Below are 13,302 nucleotides of genomic sequence, written 5' to 3' on the forward strand. Positions count from 1 at the left end.
GATACAAGGGAAAGATTAGTCCAAAGGACTAATGGACCACAACTACCATGGCCTCCACCAGACTGAGTCCAGTACAACTAGATGGTGCCTGGCTACCACCACTGACTGCTCTGACCAGGATCACAACAGAGGGTCCCAGACAGAGCTGGAGAAAAATGTAGAACAAAATTCTAACTCCCAAAAAAAGACCAAACTTACTGGCCTGACGGAGACTGGAGAAACCCCAAGACTATGTCCCCCAGACTCCCTTTTAGCTCAATATTGAAGTCACTCTCGAGGTTCACAGTTCAGCCAAAGATTAGACAGCCCCATAAAACAAAACGAGACTAATGGGGCACAACAGTCCAAAGACAAAGACTAGAAGGCAGGAGGGGACAGGGAAGCTGGTAATAGGGAACCCGGTGTTGAGAAGGGACATTGTTGATATGTAGTGGGGTTGTTAACCATTGTCATAAAACAATATATGTTCATAACTTCTAAATGAGAAACTATTTGTTCTATAAACCTGCATCTAAAGTACAATTAAAAAAAAAGAAAAAAAAAACCTAAATGGATGTCAGAAGAGACTCTGAAACTTACTCTTGAACGTCGAGTACCTAAAGCAAACAGAAGAAATGATGAAGTATAAGAGCTGAACAGAGGATTTCAAAGGGTTGCTTGAGAAGGCAAAGTAAAGTATTATAATGACATATTCAAAGACCTGGAGTTAGAAAACCAAAAGGGAAGAACACGTTCGGCATTTCTCAAGCTGAAAGAAATGAGGAAAAATTCAAGCTTCGAGTTGCAATATTGAATGATCCTATGGGGAAAATATTAAACCATGAAGGAAGCATCAAAAGAAGATGGAAAGAATACACAATCAGTATACCAAAAAAGAATTGGTCGAAGTTCAACCATTTCAGGAGGTAGCATATGATAAGGAACTGATGGTACTGAAGGAAGGGGTCCAAGCTGCACTGAAGGCATTGGCGAAAAACAAAACTCCAAGAATTGACAGAACATCAATTGAGTTGTTTCAAAAAACAGATGCAGCACTGAAAGTGCTCACTCATCTATGCCAAGAAATTTGGAAGACAGCTACCTGGCCAACCATCTGGAAGAGATCCGTATTTATGCCTATTCTCAAGAAAGGTGATCCAACTGAACGGAGAAATTATCAAATAATACCATTAACATCACATGCAAATAAAATTTTGCTGAAGATCATTCAAAAGTGGCTGCAGCAGTATATCAACAGGGAACTGCCAGAAATTCAAGGGCAGTTCAGAAAAGGATGTGGAACCAGGGATATCATTCCTGATGTCGGATCCTGGCTGGAAGCAGAGAATACCAGAAAGATGTTTACCTGTGTTTTATAGACTATGAGAAGGCAGTTGACTCTGTGGATCACAACAAATTATGGATAACATTTCAAAGAATGGGAACTCCAGAAAACTTAATTGTGCTCATGAGGAAATTGTACATAGATCCAGAGACAGTCGTTCAAACAGAACAAGGGAACGCTGCGTGTTTCAAAGTCAGGAAAGCTGTGCATTAGGGTTGTATCCTTTCACCATACTTATTCAGTCTGTATGCTGAGCAAATAATCCAAGAAGCTGGACTATATGAAGAAGAATATGGCATCAGGATTGGAGGAAGACTCATCAACAATCTGCAATATGCAGGTGACACAATGCTGGTTGCTGAAAGTGAAGAGGACTTGAAGCACTTAATGATGAAGATCAAAGATTACAGTCTTTAGTATGGATTACACCTCAACATAAAGAAAACAAAAATCCTCACAACTGGACCAATAAGCAGCATTATGATAAACGGGGAAAAGATTGAAGTTGTCAAGGATTTCATTTTATTTGGATCCACAGTCAACACCCATGGAAACAGCAGTCACGAAATCAAACGACTGATTGCATTGGGCAAATCTGCTGCAAAAGATCTCTTTAAAGTATTAAAAAGCAAAGATGTCAGTTTAAGGACCAAGGCGTGCCTGACCCAAGCCATGGTATTTTCAATTGCCTCATATGCACGCAATAGCTGGACAATGAATAAGGAAGACTGAAGAAGAATTAACGCCTTTGAATTATAGTGTTGGTGAAGAATATTGAATATACCATGGGCTGCCAGAAGAATGAATAAATCTGTCTTGGAAGAAGTAGAGCCGGAATGTTCCTTAGAAGCAAGGATGGCAACACTTCATCTCACATACTTTGGACATGTTATCAGGAGGGATTAGTCCCTGGAGAAGGACATCATGCTTCGTAAAGCGGAGGATCAGCGAAAAAGAGGAAGACTAGCAACAAGATGAATTGACACAGTGGCTGTAATGATGGGCTCAAGCATAACAATGTTTTTGCGAGGATGGTGCAGGACTGGGCGATGTTTCATTCTGTTGTACATAGGGTCACTATGAGTCGGAACTGACTCGAGGGCACCTAAGAACAACAACCATGAAATACTAAGCAACTGTCAAAAAGAACCAGATTTACATGAAATGACATAGTAGGAAGTCCAAGATATATCAAAGGAAAAGAACAAATTACAAAAAAAAAGCAATGTAAAGAAATGCTATTACCAAGAACACACACACATACATACACACACATATATATAATATTGTGTACATACAGTATGGGAGGATTCATCTCCCTAAGTCCCAAATGGGGTGCACAGCTATGCAGGTTGGGTTACACAATACACACACACACACACACACACCACTGACATATTTATAGGAAACTGTTAATGGAAATCTTTCTATCAATTTAATTTCGGCTATGAGAATAGAAGTCCAGGAAACAGTTATCATTTATTCACTCACTCAGTCTTTCAGTGAAACCAAAGTCACACACAATTATCTTTATACCCCATCCTTCCACACAGAAGCTGGCTGTGTCATCTGGGTGCATCCCTTGCAATGGCCTGCAAGATCTCACACCGTCTGGCTGCATGTTCTACTACTCTGTCACTGACACACTCCCGAAAGCCACTCTGGTTTCCTTGTTTCTCAAACACAACAGGCATGACATCCTTCACCTCTGTCAAATCTTTGGTCCAATATTATTTTCTCCATTGAGGCCTTCTGTGACCGCCTTATTAAAATTATTTGCATACCCATGAGCACACACACACATACTGCTGAATATTTCTGTAGGCCTGTCCTTCTTTAGTTTTTCTATCCAGTGCAAGTCATCTTTTAATATACTATTTAACTTATTCAATTTATGTAATGTGTCTTCTCCCTTTCCATATTTGTTGAGTTGAAGGGAATCCTTGATCACTGAAACAATTTTTAATGAAGGACTCACAATTGACCTCTTTCCTTCCAAACTGATTGTATAGCACATATAATGGGTTTTGGCATGCAATTTGAAAACCACTTTTCTGGAATCTATGTCTCACCAAAGACATTGGAACTGTGCCATAGGAAATTTAAAATACAGAGTATTGATATGTGCCCTTCCATATACAACCTCAGAACATTCTTGGTGTCATCTAGGAAAGGAAGTCATTTCCCATACCTACTCCATCTTGAGTCCTCACATCCAAGAACTGACTTATCCATATGGGCTGCTGTTGCTAATACCACTAATTTTGTTATTCTTCTTGTTGTTATTACTGATATTATTATTATTTTATCTGCAACCTTTTACCATTCCACCAGCTCTCTGAAATTCAAATATGCTGAGGTAGCCAGGCACCTCAGATTAGTGGCTACTCCCAGTCCTGAGGAAGTTAGAGTTGAAGTATACATGCACTGAGATGGCAAAGAAGAGTCTCAGAACATTAAATGACTGGGAATAAAAAGTTACAAAACAGAATGTGTACTATAATGTTTATACAAGTGGAATCATACATGTTTTGTGTCTCATTTCTTTCTTTCTACATTATGTCTGCATGATTCATCCATATAACTCTGCATATCTGTAGTTTATTAATTTTCATGGTTGTATGGTATTCCATAGCGGCCCTAGTGGTGCAGTGGTCAAATGCTGGGCTGCCAACCGAAAGGTCGGCAATTCGAACCCACCAGCCACACCGTGGGAGAAACATGTGGCAGTCTGCTTCCATAAAGATTACAGCCTTGGAAACTCTATGGAGCAGTTCTACTCTGTTCTATATGGTTGCTATGAGTCAGAATCGACTCAACAGCAATGGGTTATGGTATTCCATAGTATTCATGTACCACATTGTATTTATCCATTCTATTGCTGTTTGGAATTTGATTGTTTCGAGCTCTGTCTATCAGAAATAGTGCTGCTAGGAATATTCTTGAACTGTCTTTCGGCGCACATATATGTGCACTTCTGTTGTACCTATGTACTCAAGAAAAAGTTGCCTGTTTAAAAGGTATGTATATGCACATATGCTTCCAAAAATACAGTGAATGAGGGTTCCAGTTGGTTCGCAGCCTCACAGACACTTGGCATGGCCAGTCTTTTTACATTATTGGCCATTGCAGTGGATGAGTAGAGTTGTACTAGTACTAGCACTAGCAAATAGCACTAGTACTAGCAGTAGCAGTAATAGTAGTAGTAGCATCTCATGATGGTTTTAGTCTGCATTTCCCTAGATGATTAACGAGATTGAGCACCTTTTAAAACATTGGCCTTTTGAATATTCTCTTGTGTGAGGTTTCTGTTAATGTGCTTTGTCCCTTTTTATTTATCTCTTTTCCTTATTGATTTGCAAAGTTATTTGCGTATTCTCAGTAAAAGTCCTTCGGGGGTTATATGCATTTTGTATATTTTCTCCCACTATATTAATTGCCTTTTCACCCCTATGAGAATGTATTTTGACGAACAATTGTTTTTAACTTTAAGCTAGATCAGTTTTTCCATCATTTCTTTGATGGTTAGTTCTTTTTGCATCCTGTCTAAGGAACTTTTCCTTACCTTGATGTCATGAAGATAATTGCTTCAGTCATCTAGATGCTAGATAGTTCAACTCTCACAACACACCTGGAACTTATTCTTGTGTGTAGTATAAGGTAGAAATCAAGTTCAAGGAGCCCTTTCAAAAGGTGATTAAAAACTAACGAAAAGAATGCATCTTAAAATAGTGACAAGCAATCTGTGAATGTGTCCACCATGTGGCAATGCATGTTGGAATGTTACTGGGCAAAACTAGAAAAGAAAATGGCAGGTTAAACTAAATGAAACTTTCAGTGTATTTATTCTCTAAAATTATTTGTTCTTCTTTTTTTTTTTTTCTTTTTCTGTTTTGGCATCTTTGGCTAATATCAGAAAGTATTGATAATTGGTATAGATTCATGACAAGTTTTCCAAAGCTTTTGAAATATTAAGATTAACAAACAAGTTATATTTTGTTGTTGCTCTAAAGGAGATATAAACTCAGAAAACCAACAGATACAAATCTTAACAGATGTAAATCTCCTTTCTGACAAAATTTCTTTTTTTATTTTTACTTTAACCCTTAATTATTACTTCTACTTTTGGATTATTGGCCTTGTTTACATTTACACACACACACACACACACACACACACATACGCATGCACACACACACTCACACATGTAGTATTGCAGTGAGTAGAGAGGTGACAAGTCCCTGAAGTTAAGTGTGAAAGAGGACTCCTAAGTACAATTTGAACCTAAAGTATATAATTCATGATTAGTAAAAAAGTTGTGCAGAATGTGAAAGACATTAATCTGGAGTCATCTTGTTGCTTTGTATTCCTTTGCATTGCTTTCTTATTTATATTTGTTTAAAACTGATTTGGGAGATAAAGACTAGGAAAGGTAAAACAAAGTCACAATAGCATAATCATTTGATTTAAAAAATGTCCTCAGTTCAGTCCATAACAATATAAAAGTATTCATGGATTTTTTTTAAAGCACATTCTGGCAGTTTAACAAATACTAGTGGGAATAGAAGGAGCCCTCATGGTGCAATGATTAAGTGCTTGGCTGCTAACCGAAAGGTTGGGGGTTCGAACCCACCCAGCGACTCTGCAGGAGAAAGGCCTGGCAATGTACTTCCAAAAAGATTACAACCTAGAAAACCCTATGGGACAATTCTACTCTCACATGGGGTTGCTATGAGTTGGAATCAACTCGATGCACACAACAACAAGTAGGAATAGAATTAAAGAGTTAGTCATTAAAATGTAACTTTAGTAGTCTCTTAATCAAAGAAAAGGAAATTTATATATGTTTGTCATGCTCCCTCTAATAACTTCAGGTGGGGGTCAAAATTTAAGCATATGTTAAATGTGAGTTTGGTTCCCAGAAATGTGGAGCTGCCAGTTATTTTCAGCATTAATCTGAAGATTTCACACTAAATACACGTGATGATATCTTCATAACATACTTGGTTTGACTGATATTTCTTGCTTTTAAAATGTTTTGTTTATTTTCCAAATAGTCATGGAAATATGTTAAAAGTAGTAAAAAAAAAAAAAAAAAGAAAGAAAAATTCATGCATTTTCTGCCAGTTATTAGTTGTTGTTATTAGTCTGTTTACTTGTGTATGCCCAGAGGGTCATGGAATTGAAGTATTCATCAAAAAGTTCACCAAAACCAAACTAAATCTGTTGCCATTGAGTCAATTCCAACTCATGGCGACCCAATGTGTTACAGAATAGAAATGTTCCACAGGGTTTTCTTGGCTGTAATCCTTACAGAAGCAGATTGCCAGGCTTCTCTTACTACAAAAGCAGGTCTGTGTTTGGCTTCACACCTGGCATCTGCCAGAGGGACAAGTATAATGTTAATGCATGTTTACTTCACTTCTTGGGGTTATATTCACAAGTGTTCTTTGTGATAACTCTGGGATTTAGTTCAGAAAAAATCATGTTTTTTATGGAAGTTTCCAAATAAGACTGGAAGTGAACAACGTTTCTTAAATGCCTATTGTGTGCCAGACACTTTACACCACAATACATTGATAATAAAGGGAGATCATATCCAGGAGGTCAGTTATAGAGGAATTGTCATTGTGTACTCTGCTTGTTCATTTGTTTTAAAGAAATGGGCAGATGTTATAGATCGAATTGTGTCCGTCAAAAATATAAGCTATAAAACCTATCTTCTATACCTGTGGTTATAATTGCTTTTGGGAATGGGTTTTCTTTGTTAGGTTAATGAGGCAGTATTAGTGTAGGGTGTGTTTTCAGTCAATCTATTTTGAGATATAAAAGAGATCAAACAAGCAAGCAGAATAGGGGAAGATAGATGCCATGCTACATGAAGATCACCAAGGAGTCAAAGAACAGAAGCTAAAAAAAACAAGGACTTTCCCCCAGAGCTGACAGAGAGAGAAAGCCTTACTCTAGAGCTGGTACCCTGATTTTGAACCTCTAGCCTCCTAAACTGGGGAAAAATAAATTTCTGTTTGTTAAAGCCACCATCTTGTGGTATTTCTGTTATAGCAGTGCTACATAACTAAGATAGCAGACTATGAGTTAGAGTGCATGTCTGAGATTAATTTTGCAGTGAGAAAATGCTGGTATTCCTAATCCGGAACTATATGCTAAACAACCTTTTAAGGCTATTGAGTGTAGAAATATTTGATTGTCACAGTCACAAGGCAATGAGGAAGTGCATGGCTATACATGTGTTAAACCAAACAAAGCCTGTATTATTTTGGGATGTTGGCTCCAAGAATCTTTCACCTATAGAGAAAGATGGTCATCCGAAATCCATGGAGTTTACTTTCATTGGACAAATTGTTGAGATCAAGAGATCTATTTAACAGTTCACTTTGGGAAGGCAGGAAGTGTGGTCCTATGTATTTTATCACAGCCTATGGAAATTTTCTTTGTATTAACAACTGGTATGGATACTTGTGCATGCTAGGTTAAAGAGATATATTAGGAAGAGGTAGGCCTGTCCTGTGGGATGTCCTACAGTTGGGAAGAAAACACCTCCAATAAACCCAATGCATAAATAGGGGCAGTGAAATTGTATAGGAATCCTGTGGTGCAGACATCTGTCTCAACCCAATATTTAAGAGAAGAAAATAAGTACTATGTACAACTAACATGCCTAAGGCTCCGTCTTTATGTGCCACTTATTGCTGATGGTGACTGCTTTTGACTGTCATGCTCTTCTAGAAGTACAGAGGACTTCCGCAGACCAGATCTCTTTATACCTCATGACATTTCTAGGTGGGTGGCAGGGGTAGATATTATTCTGTTTCACAGATGAGGTCAAAGAAGTAGAAAAAAACTAAACCAAGACCCTTGGAAGGTCGGCACAGGGACTCCCTCTCCTCACAGTTACTCCTGTGACTTCCCTAGTGTACCCATTATGATGCGATGTTCTTCTACACCAATGAGAAGCAAGCTGACTGCAGCTAGAGAACCTCAGAAATGCTGAGGAAGTGGAGGAGGCACCAGGCATCTCTGAGGAGAGGAGTGTGGGGTAAAGATACAATTGTTTCAACATTTATTAAAAGGGTACTTAGACCCCCAGATCCCTTCCCACTCACTCAGACAGGTGACTGCTCCTCCCTGAGCCCAGTGGAACTTGGGAGTTTTGCCTTCTGGAGAGGTTTATTTAGGGAAGCTGTGGACTGGGAACACCAGGCATAAAGGAGAGCAGGGGTGAAAAATGACACGGGGGAATAGGTGAAAGTCAGAACCCTGAACGGTGAACAGACCAGCCAACACAGCCCTCACAGATGCCAGAGATCTCACAGGTGTCTCAAGTCCCCAACAGGGACACAGTCTTGTTAGCCTGTCAACCATGTCTGATATTCTTGAAAGCCTTGGGGCCAACCACAGACTGTGCCCCGGCTGCAAGTCACCCAAACTGGTTTAAACTGAAGGTGATCCAGAAGCATTTTCAGGTTTTGGCAGGACTGGCCCAGAGAGATAGAACCAGCAGTCATCAGCCTACCCTTCTGAAATGGCCGATCTAATATCCAAACCCCGTTGGAGAGGAGCAAAAGAATCCTGTTGTGTCAGGGACACACCTCTGGGGGAGTCAACAGGTCCACATTCTAAGAAGGGTGATTTCATGAATTCTGACCTTCCTTTCCAACTTCTCTCAGGCCCACACAAGAGAGCAGGAGAAGGCTGGTTGGCTGTGCCTATTAATTATTACAACTAAAAACAGTGAAGACATTTGTATGGAATCACTGCCCCACCAGGGACCCCAGATATTATATAGAGGTACCCCAGGGGATGTCCCGCCCTTACATTCAGGGTTGTCATGGTTACCTAGTGTTTAACAGGTATCACTTGAGGCTGGGAATTGGGAATCCTAGTTATGTCAACATCTTCATATACTCTCATGATTTCTAAAGCACTGGCTTATGTTCCAACACCTGGACTATATGGCACTGTTTTATCACAAAAGACTTGATTTGATAGGAAGAGAACAAGTAAATTAATTACACTAGCAAAGAATCACATAATGACACTCACACACACGTGCACACACAAAATACAGACAGGCAAAGAGGCAATAGAGAAATTTAATAGTGGTTAGTATTGAACAATGGAATTCAAGTGATTTTTAATCTACTCTTTCTTCTAGTGTTCATTGTTTAACAAAAATTCTCTTTCTTAAAAAGCGAAGAGGTGATAATGTTTTACAAAACTGGAAAATATAGAAAAATATGCTGAAAATAAGAATCACCTTTACTTCATCTATTAGACGTGAAAATTTCATTTAAACCTTTTATTAGTAAAATATACAAAAGTTTAAATAGGAAGACCCAAACCATCCATTACCATACCTTCCTCCCCCCCACCCGAGCAAAAATGAGTAGATGATAAGACATTGGTGCACTTTCTTCCCATCTTCTGTCATGCACCCATAATAACTGAAAATTTAAATTATTAAAGAATATTTTGATCAGAATGCACACTGAGGTTCATATCATAGTTTCAAGAGGTCATCTTGATTTTTCCTGAATTGTTAAGCGGTTGTTACAAAACTACTCACTGAAACAATGCTACTCTCCCCATTGATTGAAAGTGTTTTATTCATTTCACTAATACTTGTGTGACTTTGCTACCATTTATTGCATTTTGCTTCTGTTAACACACGTGACCTCTCTGTTCTTGAGCCAAGTCTAATGCAAGTCTATATATGACAGTGTAAGTGCCACAACCCCATTCTTCTTGTAGTTAGTTACAAGGACTGGGAGATGTGACCCTGTTTTGTCCAAGCTGCTGTAGTTTATTATTGACCACAACCTGGGAACTCAGATCTCAGGACTTCCGCTTCAGTGTTCTGGCCAGTAGGCTCATTATTGGACTTTGTGCCTTTTTGTTTTCTTGACTTTCTGGAACTCAAAGAACAACATAGTAGGCAAAGTAAAGGGACAAGAAAAGCACGTGGGCTTAAAGGAAATGGGGGGAAGGGCTTTCTTAATCAGTGCCTTGTGTTTCAGGAGCTGGAGGGAGAGGACATCCACGCAATTCATGGACCTCTAAGGTATACAATTACAGGTTAAAATAAGTGAACAGAAAAGCACACTGATTAAGCTGAGTGTTTTATCTTTGAATTTAAGATACAGTGTTTCAGTGTTTTTATTCATGGCAACTTTTTCATTTCATGTTGTGTGACTTGGGTTTTGTAATAGTTTGCTTATTCTAACAGTGGATGAGAAAAAGAGCTGAATAAAATCGCTCTCCACAGGAAACTCATTTTCTTCCTTTAACTTGCTTTGTTGGAGAAAAACCCCATGGTGGTGATGGTGGGGCAGCAAGGGGACAGATGTTCCTGTCTTAATTCCTTTCATAAACTTCAGAAACCCTAGGTCAGGCCCTGTACACACACAGGGGCATCCCTAAGAGAAGGACCCTGGGACAGTTTTCCAGGGCTGGATGAAAGGACATTTGATAGGGCTGCTAGGGATCACTAGAGTGAAGATGTTTCCTTTTTCACTGCAGACCTTCCCTGGCCCAGATGAAGAAGCAGTGGCCTTTGTTGTTTTGATTGACATTGTGCACAACCAATCCGAAGACAGTGGCTTGCCAAGCAAACATGTTGCTCCCCGTGAGTCTTGGAAGACCCCATTCAAGAGAGCTCTGGCTTGTTTCACAAGATGCTTAGGGTGAGAGCTCTGCCCCAACCTCTAACTCTCTGATTTCTCCCCTCCAAATTGTACCCCCTTCCTGATAAATCCAGAGAATCCCCAGGTATTTTGACTCCAAGGTTCTCTTGGGATCAACTGACCCTCTGTGTTCCTGTGTAGGAAAGGATATAACACAAGCAGAAATTCCATATTCTGAGACCACGCATGCTGCAGACACAGACCCATGAATGGAGATAAAGATACCGCCACTGCCATATTCCCCTTCTTTCTTCTTTTTCTCTGTTGATTTTTGTGTAATAAATGATGTCATGCTTGCTTATTTTTGCTTCATCGAATTTGTGGTGTCGTTCCATGCAGGTGTGTACCTCAGTTGGGAAGAGGGTCACCAGGGTGGGTGGGGGTGGGGGTGGGGGATTAGTCAGAGGGAGCTACTGCCTTACTTATCTCTATGAGGCTATAACTTTCACATCTGGGAGCCAAACTACTTGTCCCCAAGTTGCTATTGGAATAGAACTGTGGCCAATGAACAGTCATTTTTTTTCCCACAGTTGACAGCTTTCACTTTGAGGAAGCTGTTCCATGTACAATTTAGGAAGGAATAACATCTTTCTACCCCTCCTTCAGTTCTCCAGATATATCAACATATAGTTGGGAGATGAGCAGTGAGGGGAGAGGTTGTCTTAGGATTCTCGAGGCCTTAAACCCTGTTATTATAATCAGCTCACAACCACAATCACGCTACCATTTTATAGTCAGACTGAACCCCACCAACACAGGGTGCTATCCTCCATATCAGGTTGTTCTTTATCATATTAGGATGACTTTTCCTTTCCTCAGCTGCCTTTGATAGGTATTTAAACAAAATATTTCTGAGGAAAGAGAAAGTGTTTTGGAGCATAAATGACCCTATCTCCCACATACCTAAAGGAGGCCTTAGGAAATTTGTTTTAGGAATTTTCAACATATTTCACAGTGAACATGTCTAATTATTTACCATGTAAAAGCATTAAAAAGCATTTAACAACAGTTAATTGAGATGTTTCAACAAACGGATGCAGTGCTAGAAGTGCTCACTCGTCTATGCCAAGAAATCTGGAAGACAGCTACCTGGCCAACCGACTGAAAGACATCCATATTTGTGCACATTCCAAAGAAAGGTAATCCAACAGAATGCGGATATTATCGAACAACATCATTAATATCACTTGCAAGTAAAATTTTGCTGAACATCATTTAAAAGCAGTTGCAGCAGTGCATTGATAGGGAACTGCCAGAAATTCAAGCAGAATTCAGAAGAGGATGTGGAACCAGGGATATCATTGCTCATGTCAGATGGATCTTCGCTGAAAGCAGAGAATATCAGAAAGGTGTTTACCTGTGTTTTATTGACTATATGAAGGCATCCAACTGTGTGGATCATGACAAATTGTGGATAACATTGTGAAGAACGGGAATTCCAGCACACTTAATTGTGCTCACGTGGAACTTGCATAGACCGAGAGGCAGTCGTTGGAACAGAATAAGGGGTTACTGTGTGGTTTAAATTCAGGAAAGGTATGCATCAGGGTTATATCCTTTCACCATGCTTATTCGATCTGTATGCTGAGCAAATAATCTGAGAAGCTGGACTACATGAAGAAGTATGGGGCATCAGGATTGGAGGAAGACTCATTAACAATCTGCTTTATGCAAATGACACAACCTTGCTTGCTGAAATTGAAGAGGACTTGAAGCACTTACTGATGAAGATCAAAGACCACAGCCTTCAGTAAGGATTACACCTCAACATAAAGAAAACAAAAATCCTCACAACTGGACCAATAAGCAGCTTCATGATAAAAGGAGAAAAGACTAAAGTTGTCAAGGATTTCATTTTACTTGGATGCACAATCAACACCCATGGAAGTGGTAGTCAAGAAATAAAAAGACACATTGCATTGGGAAAATCTGCTGCAAAAGACTCTTGAAAGTGTTAAAAAGCAAAGATGTCACCTTGAAGACTAAGGTGCGCCTGACCCAAGCCATGGTGTTTTCAATAGCCTTATATACATGCGAAAGTTGGATGATGAATAATGAAGACGGAAGAATTGATGCCTTTGAATTGTAGTGTTGGTGAGGAATATTTAATATACCATGGACTGCCAAAAGAACCAACAAATCTGTCTTTGAAGAAGTACAACCAGAATGCTCCTTAGAAGCAAGGATGGAGAGACTACGTCTCACACACTTTGGACATGTTATCATGAGGGATCAGTCCCTGGAGAAAGATGTCATGCTTGGTAAAGTAGAGAG

This window comes from Trichechus manatus, unplaced genomic scaffold (assembly GCF_000243295.1).
Source record: "Trichechus manatus latirostris isolate Lorelei unplaced genomic scaffold, TriManLat1.0 scaffold00070, whole genome shotgun sequence".
In the NCBI taxonomy this organism is placed as follows: domain Eukaryota; kingdom Metazoa; phylum Chordata; class Mammalia; order Sirenia; family Trichechidae; genus Trichechus; species Trichechus manatus.